Source organism: Macrobrachium nipponense, chromosome 11, assembly GCF_015104395.2.
Source record: "Macrobrachium nipponense isolate FS-2020 chromosome 11, ASM1510439v2, whole genome shotgun sequence".
Classification (NCBI taxonomy): domain Eukaryota; kingdom Metazoa; phylum Arthropoda; class Malacostraca; order Decapoda; family Palaemonidae; genus Macrobrachium; species Macrobrachium nipponense.
Window position 1 is genome coordinate 91646579 of NC_061087.1, and position 15719 is coordinate 91662297.

The window sequence follows — 15719 nt, forward strand, 5'->3', positions numbered from 1 at the left end:
TCAGATATTTGTTATCAACATTCTTCAACTTACCATTTATGATTTATAAAATTTTTTATTTAATGATACTTGTAATTTCAGTCTTGCCTCAATTGCCATAGGAATTATAACGTTAAGAAAACATGATCTTGTTTATATCCTGAGGTTATCTAATTTGCGCATAGAAACGTGGTAAGACTGAAATAATTATGTAAAAGCTTTAAACGTTTACAAGTGATATTTGAAATTAAAAAAGGAAAAATTCTATTAATAATTTTAATAATGATGTTACCTCTGAACTCACTGAAGACCTGTCATTGGCAATACTGCCTACTTGCCGAATTATGGATGTCCACTAACAGCTTCCAAGCCCGGCTAGCTCAGTCGGTAGAGCACGAGACTCTTAATCTCGGGGTCGTGGGTTCGAGCCCCACGTTGGGCGGAATGTTTTAGCAGTGGTGCCATAAAGAATACAAACAATTTTAGGAGACTGACTTTCTATATAATTCTCATAAGAGAAAGGTTGAAGTTATAGTCACATTTATGCTGTAACTGAAGAGTGCCTAGTGCTCCCATACTTCTTATGACATATTTCTATTCCTTGCTTTTTATTTACATAAAATTCCATTTATGTAATCTCTCCACTTTCTACACCTCTTAAAAGGTTTCCCACATATATTAATAAGAAAACAGCTTGAACTTTATTTTTATCGGTGATTTCCTACCATCAAAATTATTTTATAAGGAATGCAGCTTCAATCTTCTCTCAAATTTTTGACATAACAATGAAATGTCAAAAAGTTTTTGAATGAGTTTTTTTATTGCGATTTCATCAAATTTGCACAGCTTTTTTCAATACCCATCTGACAAGTCTACATGTCCTACTCCCATCCCCCCACCCAAAAAAAAAAAAAAATTCCATGAAAAACAAATAACATGTTGAAGTGAAATAATACACTCAGTACTGCACTGAAAATCCTCACCGCAATTTTACCAATCATAATCAATATCCTTTCATTGACTGAATTCTAACATTAGCAGAATTCAATAAACAATCACCTGGAGATGCGGGGTATCGATCCCCGTACCTCTCACATGCTAAGCGAGCGCTCTACCATTTGAGCTACATCCCCAACCGTTACCAATGAATACAATAAATGACTTGATAACCATTTGAATTTAGGAAGAAACCAATGAGTTGATAACCATTTGCACTCAAGACGAGACCATTCTTGGAGACCAGTAGAACAGTGTTGTAAAGCAGAGGCCATAAAAATGGCTGCAAAAAACCTTCATTTTGAAAAAACCAATGTTTTGCTGAAAGACCACTGGGACTGCCATAAACACTTTCAGTTCACTGAGGCCTCCTAGAAACAAAACAAAACATTAAAACAATAAAAAAACACATAAGAAAATATGCTTTGATGGGTATAAAAAAATAACAGAATGAATGCCACCTTGTTTTCTATCTCAAATTTTCTTATTACTTCCTTTCAATTCCAAAATGTGAATTCAATCAAAAAACACATTCTAAAGCTGCCCACACACGCTCAAATTTTTGTTCCAATTTTTTTATGTCAAATTATTTGACATGAATTTGATCGTGTGTGGCGTAATTTGATGGCCTAAAAGGTTTGATGTCAAATTTTTTACTGATCTGATTTCAGTAGATATTTTTTGAGCCAACGTCAAATAATTTGTGGTTGTGTGGTACCTAGCAATAATTTGCGCAAATTAGTTAGTGATTAGACATAATCTGAGGAGGACGTGCGCGGCTCATCGTCATCATGGCTCCAACAAAACATGAAAAGAAATTTCTTCTTGAGCTTATTGATGTTTATAGAAGTTTACCACAACTTTGGGACATTAAAAGTGACTGTTATAGTGACAGAAATAAAAAAGATATGGCATATGAGACTCTTCTACAGAAATTCCGTGATTATTATCCGGAAGGGACGCATAACTGTGTTTTCTTTGGTTATATATGGTCTCACAAGATCTAATAGTTTGTCAAATGATTCTCCGTCCATGCGAAGAAAGTTCTTGAAAACATCAGGTTCACTAATTCTCAGTTCATTTAATAAAGGAGCACGACCAAATCGTTCACGACACAAATACCATTGCTGGGCCCACTTTCGTCTCTTTCGTTTCTGTGTGCTCTTCAACGCTAAGCCAAGAGCCAACGCTGTATATGCATCCATGATGACACTCGGGAGCAAAATAAAAATTTGATGAGAAGTTTGAGCGTGTAGGGCGAACGTCAAACCGTCAAATAATTTGACATAAAAAAATTTGACCAAAAATTTGAGCGTGTGTGCCGCTATACGTACAAAATCTTCCAATTCATTGACAAAACTAGCCAATTCAAAACGATATTTCATGACTCATAATGTTAACATCAGAAACTTAACAAATGTCAACACTTGACACTGATCAGTTACAAATAACATTAGTCTCGCCTTTTCTTTTGTGAATCATCTATAAATATTCACTCTCCTTCCTGTGTTTATGTTTTATGGCGCCAATGCCAAAACATTTTACCCAATAGTGCTACAACCCACAATCCAGACATTAAGCCTCGTGCTCTATCGACTCAGGTAGCCGGGCATACAATCACTTTGTGGACAGTAAGTAGCCAATATTCTGAGTGACAAGTTTTCAGATATTTGTTATCAACATTCTTCAATTTACCATTTACAATTGATAAAATTTTTTATTTAATGTTACTTGTAATTTAAGTCTTGCCTTAATTGCCACAGGAATTAAAAAGTTAAGAAAACATGATTTTGTTTATATCCTGGTTTATCCAATTTGCGAATACAAACGTGGTAAGACTGAAATGATTATGTAAAAGCTTTAAACGTTTACAAGTGATATTTGAAATTAAAAAAGGAAAAATTCTATTAATAATTTTAATGATGATGATACCTCTGAACTCACTGACGACCTGTCATTGGCAATACTGCCTATTTGCCGAATTGTGGGTGTCCACTAACAGCTTCCAAGCCCGGCTAGCTCAGTCGGTAGAGCACGAGACTCTTAATCTCGGGGTCGTGGGTTCGAGCCCCACGTTGGGCGGAATGTTTTGGCAGTGGTGCCATAAAGAATACAAACAATTTTAGGAGACTGACTTTCTATATAAATCTCATAAGAGAAAGGTTTAAGTTATAGTCATTTATGCTGTAACTGAAGAGTGCCTAGTGCTCCCATACTTCTTATGACATATTTCTATTCCTTGCTTTTTATCTACATAAAATTTCATTTATGCAAACTCTCCACTTTCTACACCTCTTGAAAGGATGCACACAAATAATATTAAGAAAACAGCTTCAACTCATTTTTATCGTTGATTTCCTACCATCAAAATTATTTTAAAAGGAATGCAGCTTAAATCTTCTGTCAAATTTTTGACATAACAATGAAATGTCAAAAAGATTTTGAATGAGGTTTTTTTATTGCCATTTCATCAAATTTGCACAGCTTTTATCAACACCCATCTGACAAGTCTACATATCCTACTCCCATCCCACCACCCCAAAAAAAAGCCCATGAAAAACAAATATGTTGAAGTGAAATAATACACTCAGTACTGCACTGAAACTCCTCACCGCAATTTTGCCAATCATAATCCATATCATTTCATTGATTGAATTCTAACATTAGCAGAATTTAATAAACGATCACCTGGAGATGCGGGGTATCGATCCCCGTACCTCTCACATGCTAAGCGAGCGCTCTACCATTTGAGCTACATCCCCAACTGTTAACAATGAATACAATAAATGACTTGATAACCATTTGAATTTAGGAAGAAACCAATGAGTTGATAACCATTTTCACTTAAGAAGATACCATTCTTGGAGACCAGTAGAACAGTGTTGTAAAGTTGAGGCCATAAAAATGGCCACACAAAACCTTCATTTTGAAAAAACCAATATTTTGCTGAAAGACCACTGGGACTGGTATAAACACATTCAGTTCACTGAGGCCTCCTACAAACAAAACAAAACAAACAAACAAACAAAAAAACATAAGAAAATATGCTTTGATGGGTATAAAAAATAACAGAATGAATGCCACCTTGTTTTCTATCTCAAATTTTTGTTTATTATTTCCTTCCAATTCCAAAATGTGAATCCAATCGAAAACACATTCATACGTACAAAATCTTCCAATTCATTGACAAAACTAGCCAATTCATAACGATTTCTCATGACCTCTTATGTTAACATCAGAAACTTAACAAATCTCAACACTTGACACTGATCAGTTACAAATAACATAAGTCTCGCCTTTTCTTTTGTGAATCATCTATAAATATTCTCTCTCCTTCCTTTGTTTATGTTTTATGGCACCAATGCCAAAACATTTTACCCAATAGTGCTACAACCCACAATCCAGACATTAAGCCTCGTGCTCTATCGACTCAGCTAGCCGGGCATACAATCACTTTGTGGGCAGTAAGTAGTCAATATTGTCAATGACAAGCTTTCAGATATTTGTTACCAACATTCTTCAACTTACCATTTATGATTTATAAAATTTTTTATTTAATGTTACTTGTAATTTCAGTCTTGCCTCAATTGCCAGAGGAATTAAAAAGTTAAGAAAACATGATTTTGTTTATATCCTGAGGTTATCTAATTTGCGAAATAGAAACGTGGTAAGACTGAAATAATTATGTAAAAGCTTTAAACGTTTACAAGTGATATTTGAAATTAAAAAAGGAAAAATTCTATTAATAATTTTAATGATGATGATACCTCTGAACTCACTGAAGACCTGTCATTGGCAATACTGCCTATTTGCCGAATTGTGGGCCACTAACAGCTTCCAAGCCCGGCTAGCTCAGTCGGTAGAGCACGAGACTCTTAATCTCGGGGTCGTGGGTTCGAGCCCCACGTTGGGCGGAATGTTTTGGCAGTGGTGCCATAAAGAATACAAACAATTTTAGGAGACTGACTTTCTATATAAATCTCATAAGAGAAAGGTTTAAGTTATAGTCATTTATGCTGTAACTGAAGAGTGCCTAGTGCTCCCATACTTCTTATGACATATTTCTATTCCTTGCTTTTTATCTACATAAAATTTCATTTATGCAAACTCTCCACTTTCTACACCTCTTGAAAGGATGCACACAAATAATATTAAGAAAACAGCTTCAACTCATTTTTATCGTTGATTTCCTACCATCAAAATTATTTTAAAAGGAATGCAGCTTCAATCTTCTCTCAAATTTTTGACATAATAATGAAATGTCAAAAAGTTTTTGAATGAGTTTTTTTTATTGCGATTTCATCAAATTTGCATAGCTTTTTTCAACACCCATCTGACAAGTCTACATATCCTACTCCCATCCCACCACCCCAAAAAAAAAGCCCATGAAAAACAAATATGTTGAAGTGAAATAATACACTCAGTACTGCACTGAAACTCCTCACCGCAATTTTGCCAATCATAATCCATATCATTTCATTGATTGAATTCTAACATTAGCAGAATTCAATAAACGATCACCTGGAGATGCGGGGTATCGATCCCCGTACCTCTCACATGCTAAGCGAGCGCTCTACCATTTGAGCTACATCCCCAACTGTTAACAATGAATATAATAAATGTCTTGATAACCATTTGAATTTAGGAAGAAACCAATGAGTTGATAACCATTTTCACTTAAGAAGATACCATTCTTGGAGACCAGTAGAACAGTGTTGTAAAGCAGAGGCCATAAAAATGGCTGCACAAAACCTTCATTTTGAAAAAACCAATGTTTTGCTGAAAGACCACTGGGACTGCCATAAACACTTTCAGTTTACTGAGGCCTCCTACAAACAAAAGAAAACAAACAAACAAACAAAAAAACATAAGAAAATATGCTTTGATGGGTATAAAAAATAACAGAATGAATGCCACCTTGTTTTCTATCTCAAATTTTTTTTTATTATTTCCTTCCAATTCCAAAATGTGAATCCAATCGAAAACACATTCATACGTACAAAATCTTCCAATTCATTGACAAAACTAGCCAATTCATAACGATTTCTCATGACCTCTTATGTTAACATCAGAAACTTAACAAATCTCAACACTTGACACTGATCAGTTACAAATAACATAAGTCTCGCCTTTTCTTTTGTGAATCATCTATAAATATTCTCTCTCCTTCCTTTGATTATGTTTTATGGCGCCAATGCCAAAACATTTTACCCAATAGTGCTACAACCCACAATCCAGACATTAAGCCTCGTGCTCTATCGACTCAGCTAGCCGGGCATACAATCACTTTGTGGACAGTAAGTAGCCAATATTGTCAATGACAAGTTTTCAGATATTTGTTATCAACATTCTTCAACATACCATTTACGATTTATAAAATTTTTTATTTAATGATACTTGTAATTTCAGTCTTGCCTCAATTGCCACAGGAATTATAACGTTAAGAAAACATGATTTTGTTTATATCCTGAGGTTATCTAATTTGCGCATAGAAACGTGATAAGACTGAAATAATTATGTAAAAGCTTTAAACGTTTACAAGTGATATTTGAAATTAAAAAAGGAAAAAATCTATTAATAATTTTAATAATGATGATACCTCTGAACTCACTGAAGACCTGTCATTGGCAGTACTGCCTACTTGCCGAATTGTGGATGTCCACTAACAGCTTCCAAGCCCGGCTAGCTCAGTCGGTAGAGCACGAGACTCTTAATCTCGGGGTCGTGGATTCGAGCCCCACGTTGGGCGGAATGTTTTAGCAGTGGTGCCATAAAGAATACAAACAATTTTAGGAGACTGACTTTCTATATAAATCTCATAAGAGAAAGGTTTAAGTTATAGTCATTTATGCTGTAACTGAAGAGTGCCTAGTGCTCCCATACTTCTTATGACATATTTCTCTTCCTTGCTTTTTATTTACATAAAATTCCATTTATGGAATCTCTCCACTTTCTACACCTCTTAAAAGGTTCCCCACATATATTAATAAGAAAACAGCTTGAACTTTCTTTTTATCGGTGATTTCCTACCATCAAAATTATTTTATAAGGAATGCAGCTTCAATCTTCTCTCAAATTTTTGACATAACAATGAAATGTCAAAAAGTTTTTGAATGAGTTTTTTTATTGCGATTTCATCAAATTTGCACAGCTTTTTTCAACACCCATCTGACAAGTCTACATGTCCTACTCCCATCCCCCCACCCAAAAAAAAAAAAATTCCATGAAAAACAAATAACATGTTGAAGTGAAATAATACACTCAGTACTGCACTGAAAATCCTCAAGGCAATTTTACCAATCATAATCAATATCTTTTCATTGACTGAATTCTTACATTAGCAGAATTCAATAAACAATCACCTGGAGATGCGGGGTATCGATCCCCGTACCTCTCACATGCTAAGCGAGCGCTCTACCATTTGAGCTACATCCCCAACTGTTATCAATGAATACAATAAATGACTTGATAACCATTTGAATTTAGGAAGAAACCAATGAGTTGATAACCATTTTCACTAAAGAAGAGACCATTCTTGGAGACCAGTAGAACAGTGTTGTAAAGCAGAGGCCATAAAAATGGCTGCACAAAACCTTCATTTTGAAAAAACCAATGTTTTGCTGAAAGACCACTGGGACTGCCATAAACACTTTCAGTTTACTGAGGCCTCCTACAAACAAAACAAAACAAAACAAACAAACAAAAAAACATAAGAAAATATGCTTTGATGGGTATAAAAAATAACAGAATGAATGCCACCTTGTTTTCTATCTCAAATTTTTTTATTATTTCCTTCCAATTCCAAAATGTGAATTCAATCGAAAACACATTCATACGTAAAAAATCTTCCAATTCATTGACAAAACTAGCCAATTCATAACGATTTCTCATGACCTCTTATGTTAACATCATAAACTTAACAAATCTCAACACTTGACACTGATCAGTTACAAATAACATAAGTCTCACCTTTTCTTTTGTGAATCATCTATAAATATTCTCTCTCCTTCCTTTGATTATGTTTTATGGCGCCAATGCCAAAACATTTTACCCAATAGTGCTACAACCCACAATCCAGACATTAAGCCTCGTGCTCTATCGATTCAGCTAGCCGGGCATACAATCACTTTTTGGACAGTAAGTAGCCAATATTGTCAATGACAAGTTTTCAGATATTCTTCAACTTACCATTTACGATTTATAAAATTTTTTATTTAATGATATTTGTAATTTCAGTCTTGCCTCAATTGCCACAGGAATTATAACGTTAAGAAAACATGATTTTGTTTATATCCTGAGGTTATCTAATTTGCGCATAGAAACGTGGTAAGACTGAAATAATTATGTAAAAGCTTTAAACGTTTACAAGTGATATTTGAAATTAAAAAAGGAAAAATTCTATTAATAATTTTAATAATGATGATACCTCTGAACTCACTGAAGACCTGTCATTGGCAATACTGCCTATTTGCCGAATTGTGGGTATCTGTTACGGCCTCTTGAGAGAGGTCCGCTTCAGGTTCGATATGAAATGATAAAAAAAAATATTTCAACACCAACAGTTGTAACTGGGGATACGAATATAGAAAGAAACAATAACACAACTAAGGTTTATTTACAAGCTTACTAACATAGGTAAATGCAGAATGGTATCTCCTATTCACATAAAAAGATAGAATCTTACACTGCATGAACTGGGGGAACAGTGAGGCAATTCAAATACTTGCTAGTCAATTTGGTAATTTGAAACGATGGCTCCTCAAAAGGAAAACGAAGATTGCAGACGTCCTCTCGACTCCATATTGCAGAAAATAGTCTACTTGTAAGGCAGGAACTCCCCAAAACCTGTAGCAGGACCTTTCCTTCTCTGAAGTCTGCTCGACGTCGCGATAACACGAGATAATTCATCCACTCCTGAAGACAACTAGACCAGTATTAGACCAACTCCCGAGCAACTTTTTTTCCGATCCTTCGTCGGTCCCTTTCTCTCTTATCTCTGCCGGATAATCTCTGCTGCTGCTGATTTCTCACTGATATTCTGACCAGTGGCTTTTACTGAGGATATCTCTCTGTGACTAACTGGTGTCTCTCTTCTACGATCTCTCTCTATCTCGATCTCTGCTTCCTCCGTCGTATTTATACGGCACTCTGGGGGCGGAGCCTATGGCAAGCGACACAGACTTGCGAGAATTCCAGAATTTCCTATATGAATCTAGACGAGGTATTGCATCAGAAATCGCGGGATTTCTCCCGACACATTGACGCGTGTTGTGCTCCACAAAACGCCCGACGATTCCAGAACAGCCGCGAGAACAGGCGCCTCCAACACGGGCGCAAAAGCCTCCTTACTGCCGAACTTCTCGAAAATGCGTTCTCCTTTCCTTTAACTTCCTTTGCTATGAAGCAAATTACCATCACACGCCCCCCCCAAAAGAGAAAAAAAATGAAATCAACTGATTTTATTTTTTTTTCTAAAGAGAAGCAAGAATTAAACAGCGGGGAAACAATTCTGCATAAAGCTTTAATACTTTTTCATCCACTCAACCACTCGTGCCAAAACAGAAAACGGTCATTAGGCTACTCATTCTGAAAAAACTAGAGAGGCTATCTGCTATAACATTATCCTTCTCTCTTACTATTTCCGTTTTCTGAACTCTGATTAAAACTTATATACTAAAACACCTCTTGTGTTTTTCTCAAAACTAATCTCACTCAGTAACACTGTTACACGGGCAAAGGCCACGGCACGGGGCGTTGTTTATAATTCTGAAGCAAATTTACATTTATTGACTTTGCTCTACTCTTACCCACATTAATTCTATGATATATATTTCCCCTCTCCTCTAACACTGAAATAGGACCTTCGAACTTATAAGGTAAAAATGGACTTTCTCTCGAGACTAGTACTAAGACTTTATCTCTTACACACAAACTTCTCTCTTTTGCTCTAAGATCAAGTTTTCCTTTAATTTCCCCTTGATTTCCTCTCGGGTTTTCTTTCGCTAAGTGCCAAGCACTTCCGTTCTCCTCCGCTAACTGCCAAACATCTCTTAGATTGTTTTTCTAATACTCAAGATTAGTTATGCAATCATCTCTACCCTTACTTCTAGACAAAGTTCCGAACATATTTATAAATACATTCTCAAAAGATTTGCCTACTGAAAGAATATTACACAACTGAACTCTAGGAATTACTTGAATCGGTTTCCTGGCAATTTTATATTCATGACAGCTTAAAGCATACCTCTTCACATCATTTTTCATTTTAGACCAGAAGTACGCCCTACTAATGCACTTGAAAGTTTTATTTACTCCCAAATGTCCTTGTTCATCATGTGCTAACTTCAAAACTAGTTCACGAAACTTCCTAGGAACTACTAATTTTTCTGTGATTCCCCCTTCACTACCTGGCTTAGGACGAACATGACACAAATCTTCGTCCTTTACACAAAAAGTTTCCTTACACACATCATCGAGATCATCATCCAGCTCACATTAAAAAATTCGGGTTAGTGTCTCATCCTCTTTCTGCAACTTGACTAGCTCATCCTTATCCAAAACGTTAGAGCCTAATTCATCACCGTAACTAGGACTAGATACAGGTACATTTACAACGTTACTCTCGACAGCTATGCCTCCCCTTTGGCTATCGCTGTCAACAATAGAGTTAGGTTTCTCAGCCACACTCATGCCAAGATCAACCTCGCCACCTCTATCACACTCGTTCGAATCCACGAACTCACACTCGTTTGAATCCACGAACTTACTCACGTTCGAACCCACGAACTTACTCTCGTTTGAATCCACGAACTTAATCACGTTCGAATCCACGAACTTACTCTCGTTCGAATCCACGAACAAATTATGATCGTAGTCTATGTCTGTATCTAAGCCCGACCTAGTTACTACCATTTCAGGCACTGGAATATTCCTCACAACAGGATTCACATTCTTGGATAAAGCGAAGTCATTACCGACAATAATGTCAACGCCTATGACGGGCAAACTGTCCACAACTGCAAGTATTACTTCTCCTGACACTACCTGACTTTCTAAATTCAACTTCAACAAAGGACAAAGAACACAAGTGTTAGGAAATCCACCTAACATGACTTTCTCTTCCATATTGATTTCTGCCCTGTTCGGCACACACTCTCTCAAAATCAGTGAGACAGCAGTCCCTGTGTCTAGAAGCAAGACTACTTCTCTCGAATCTACTCCTCCAAGAGAAGAAACTACGCCTTCCGACAGAAATTCACAAAAATTTTCCTAGTTTCTTTCATCACATTCTCGAATCTACTCCTCCAAGAGAGGAAACTACGCCTTCCGACAGAAATTCACCAAAAATTTTCCTAGTTTCTTTCATCACATCATTCCTACTTGACGAAAGGTTAACTAGAGACACTGGTTTCCTACCGTCCTTCCTTTCTACTGCACAATTTCTCGCTAAGTGCCCTTTCCCATTACATCGGAAACAAGTTAATTCTGAGCCACTAGATGCCACTTTACTCTTACAAACCTTAAGACGTATGACCAGGTTTTCCGCATGTATAACAGGAATAGTCACTTTTAATCGCATTGCTGTTACTAGGACTGAAACCTTTACTGCTTTGTACTCTACCAGACGAAGGATCATTTCATTTCTTACAAACACTCATATTATGATTTAGACTATATTCCTCAGCTAGCCTAGTAGCTCCTGCAAAAGATACTTCTCGCCTATCCTCTATATAAAGCTGAATCTCAGGGGATACGTTATCTTTGAAGTTTTCTAACAACACTAAGTTCTTCAAGCTATCAAAATCCTCAACCTTAGCAGAAGTTAACCAATCAAAAATCAGCCTTTCTAACTTCTTACCGTATTCTACATACGTAATATTTTCATCCTTTCTCAAATTTCTAAATTTCTTACGGTACGCCTCCGGTACTAACATGTACGCGCCGTGAAGGGTTTCTTTCATGATATCGTAATTATCACATTCTTCCTTAGACATGCAACTATACACAGCAAGTGCCCTACCACTCAAGACTGACTGTAAATATAAAGTCCACATTTCTTTAGGAGAACCTACTCGTTCCATTAACTTCTAAAAACACATGAAATATGTCGTAACATCTTCCTCATCAAACTTTGGTACTAATTTCAACACTGCACTCATACCAAACCAATCAGTTTCATTTTCGTTCTGGCCTGACTGACTGTTAAGAGTGCTTTGTCTTAACCGAGCGATTTCCAACTCATGCATACGCTCTTTCTCTCTTCCTGCTCATGCCTACATTCTTTCTCTCTTTCCTGTTGCTGCATCTCTCTCTCAGCTGCTCTCTCATCTCTCTCATAATTTTCCCTCTCTTTCCTTTCAACATACTCACGGAAATCATTCCCCTCTAGACCTAGGAGCTTACCCGACTCAATAAACTCTTTCACCATCTCACTCATTCTGATTCTTTCTATATTCTCCCTGTTTCAAACTGTTAAAGTGTTGATAGCCTAAGCAAGGTCGCCACAATGTTACGGCCTCTGAACGAGGTCCGCTTCAGGTTCGATATGAAATAATAAAAAAAAATATTTCAACACCAACAGTTGAAACTGGGGATACGAATATAGAAAGAAACAATAACACAAAAAAGGTTTATTTACAAGCTTACTAACATAGGTAAATGCAGAATGGTATCTCCTATTCACATAAAAAGATAGAATCTTACACTGCATGAACTGGGGGAACAGTGAGGCAATTCAAATACTTGCTAATCAATTTGGTAATTCGAAGTGATGGCTTCTCAAAAGGAAAACGATGATTGCAGACGTCCTCTCGACTCCATATTGCAGAAAATAGTCTACTTGTAAGGCAGGAACTCCCCAAAACCTGTAGCAGGACCTTTCCTTCTCTGAAGTCTGCTCGATGTCGCGATAACAAGAGATAATTCATCCACTCCTGAAGAAGACTAGACCATTATTAGACCAACTCCCAAGCAACTTTTTTTCAGATCATTCATCGGTCCCTTTCTCTCTTATCTCTGCCGGATAATCTCTGCTGCTGCTGATTTCTCACTGATATTCTGACCTAGTGGCTTTTACTGAGGATATCTCTCTGTGACTAACTGGTGTCTCTCTTCTACGATCTCTATCTTGATCTCTGCTTTGTCCGTCGTATTTATACGGCACTCTGGGGGCGGAGCCTACGGTGAGCAACACAGACTCGCGAGAATTCCAGAATTTCCTAGATGAATCTAGACAAGGTATTGCATCAGAAATCGCTGCGTTTCTCCCGACACATTAGCACGTGTTGCGCTCCACAAAACGCCCGACGATTCCAGAACAGCAGCGGGAACAGGCGCCTCCAACACGGGCGCGAAAGCGTCCTTACTGCCGAACTTCTTGAAAATGCATTCTCCTTTCCTTTAACTTCCTTTGCTATGAAGCAATTACCATCACAGTGTCCACTAACAGCTTCCAAGCCCGGCTAGCTCAGTCGGTAGAGCACGAGACTCTTAATCTCGGGGTCGTGGGTTCGAGCCCCACGTTGGGCGGAATGTTTTGGCAGTGGTGCCATAAAGAATACAAACAATTTTAGGAAACTGACTTTCTATATAATTCTCATAAGAGAAAGGTTGAAGTTATAGTCATTCATGCTGTAACTGAAGAGTGCCTAGTGCTCCCATACTTCTTATGACATATTTCTATTCCTTGCTTTTTATTTACAAAAAATTCCATTTATGTAATCTCTCCACTTTCTACACCTCTTAAAAGGTTCCCCACATATATTAATAAGAAAACAGCTTGAACTTTTTTTTATCGGTGATTTCCTACCATCAAAATTATTTTATAAGGAAAGCAGCTTCAATCTTCTCTAAAATTTTTGACATAACAATGAAATGTCAAAGAGTTTTTGAATGAGTTTTTTTATTGCGATATCATCAAATTTGCACAGCTTTTTTTCAACACCCATCTGACAAGTCTACATCCCCCACCCAAAAAAATACAAAAAAAAAAGCCCATGAGAAAACAATTAACATGTTGAAGGGAAATAATACACTCAGTACTGCACTGAAAATCCTCACCGCAATTTTACCAATCATAATCCAAATCTTTTCATTGATTGAATTCTAACATTAGCAGAATTCAATAAACAATCACCTGGAGATGCGGGGTATCGATCCCCGTACCTCTCACATGCTAAGCGAGCGCTCTACCATTTGAGCTACATCCCCAACCGTTACCAATGAATACAATAAATGACTTGATAACCATTTGAATTTAGGAAGAAACCAATGAGTTGATAACCATTTGCACTCAAGACGAGACCATTCTTGGAGACCAGTAGAACAGTGTTGTAAAGCAGAGGCCATAAAAATGGCTGCACAAAACCTTCATTTTGAAAAAACCAATGTTTTGCTGAAAGACCACTGGGACTGCCATAAACACTTTCAGTTCACTGAGACCTCCTAGAAACAAAACAAAACATTAAAACAATCAAAAAACACATAAGAAAATATGCTTTGATGGGTATAAAAAATAACAGAATGAATGCCACCTTGTTTTCTATCTCAAATTTTCTTATTATTTCCTTTCAATTCCAAAATGTGAATTCAATCAAAAAACACATTCTAAAGCTGCCCACACACGCTCAAATTTTTGGTCCAATTTTTTTATGTCAAATTATTTGACATGAATTTGATCGTGTGTGGCGTAATTTGATGGCCTAAAAGGTTTGATGTCAAATTTTTTACTGATCTGATTTCAGTAGATATTTTTTGAGCCAACGTCAAATAATGTGTGGTTGTGTGGTACCTAGCAATAATTTGCGCAAATTAGTTAGTGATTAGACATAATCTGAGGAGGACGTGCGCGGCTCATCGTCATCATGGCTCCAACAAAACATGAAAAGAAATTTCTTCTTGAGCTTATTGATGTTTATAGAAGTTTACCACAACTTTGGAACATTACAAGTGACTGTTATAGTGACAGAAATAAAAAAGATATGACATATGAGACTCTTCTACAGAAATTCCGTGATTATTATCCGGAAGGGACGCATAACTGTGTTTTCTTTGGTTATATATGGTCTCACAAGATCTAATAGTTTGTCAAATGATTCTCCGTCCATGCGAAGAAAGTTCTTGAAAACATCAGGTTCACTAATTCTCAGTTCATTTAATAAAGGAGCACGACCAAATCGTTCACGACACAAATACCATTGCTGGGCCCACTTTCGTCTCTTTCGTTTCTGTGTGCTCTTCAACGCTAAGCCAAGAGCCAACGCTGTATATGCATCCATGATGACACTCGTGAGCAAAATAAAAATTTGATGAGAAGTTTGAGCGTGTAGGGCGAACGTCAAACCGTCAAATAATTTGACATAAAAAATTTGACCAAAAATTTGAGCGTGTGTGGGCCGCTATACGTACAAAATCTTCCAATTCATTGACAAAACTAGCCAATTCAAAACGATATTTCATGACTCATAATGTTAACATCAGAAACTTAACAAATGTCAACACTTGACACTGATCAGTTACAAATAACATTAGTCTCGCCTTTTCTTTGTGATCTCTATAAATATTCCACTCTCCTTCCTGTGTTTATGTTTTATGGCGCCAATGCCAAAACATTTTACCCAATAGTGCTACAACCCACAATCCAGACATTAAGCCTCGTGCTCTATCGACTCAGGTAGCCGGGCATACAATCACTTTGTGGACAGTAAGTAGCCAATATTCTGAGTGACAAGTTTTCAGATATTTGT

The 15719-nt window shown here is 36.8% G+C and overlaps 1 long non-coding RNA gene and 10 other non-coding genes across 12 annotated transcripts in view; 5 read left to right on the forward strand and 6 right to left on the reverse strand.

The window, feature by feature from the left end:
- LOC135209587 (uncharacterized) overlaps positions 1 to 15719 on the reverse strand; it is a 701429-nt gene that overhangs the window by 502628 nt on the left and 183082 nt on the right. The gene's annotated exons all lie outside the window — the stretch shown is intronic.
- Positions 349 to 421, forward strand: Trnak-cuu (transfer RNA lysine (anticodon CUU)). The gene has a single exon. It is a non-coding gene; the product is annotated as a tRNA-Lys (tRNA).
- On the reverse strand, positions 1040 to 1112 carry Trnaa-agc (transfer RNA alanine (anticodon AGC)). Its single transcript has one exon. It is a non-coding gene; the product is annotated as a tRNA-Ala (tRNA).
- On the forward strand, positions 2985 to 3057 carry Trnak-cuu (transfer RNA lysine (anticodon CUU)). Its single transcript has one exon. It is a non-coding gene; the product is annotated as a tRNA-Lys (tRNA).
- On the reverse strand, positions 3665 to 3737 carry Trnaa-agc (transfer RNA alanine (anticodon AGC)). The gene has a single exon. It is a non-coding gene; the product is annotated as a tRNA-Ala (tRNA).
- On the forward strand, positions 4817 to 4889 carry Trnak-cuu (transfer RNA lysine (anticodon CUU)). The gene has a single exon. It is a non-coding gene; the product is annotated as a tRNA-Lys (tRNA).
- On the reverse strand, positions 5498 to 5570 carry Trnaa-agc (transfer RNA alanine (anticodon AGC)). Its single transcript has one exon. It is a non-coding gene; the product is annotated as a tRNA-Ala (tRNA).
- Positions 6652 to 6724, forward strand: Trnak-cuu (transfer RNA lysine (anticodon CUU)). Its single transcript has one exon. It is a non-coding gene; the product is annotated as a tRNA-Lys (tRNA).
- Positions 7339 to 7411, reverse strand: Trnaa-agc (transfer RNA alanine (anticodon AGC)). The gene has a single exon. It is a non-coding gene; the product is annotated as a tRNA-Ala (tRNA).
- Trnak-cuu (transfer RNA lysine (anticodon CUU)) lies at positions 13431 to 13503 on the forward strand. Its single transcript has one exon. It is a non-coding gene; the product is annotated as a tRNA-Lys (tRNA).
- On the reverse strand, positions 14112 to 14184 carry Trnaa-agc (transfer RNA alanine (anticodon AGC)). The gene has a single exon. It is a non-coding gene; the product is annotated as a tRNA-Ala (tRNA).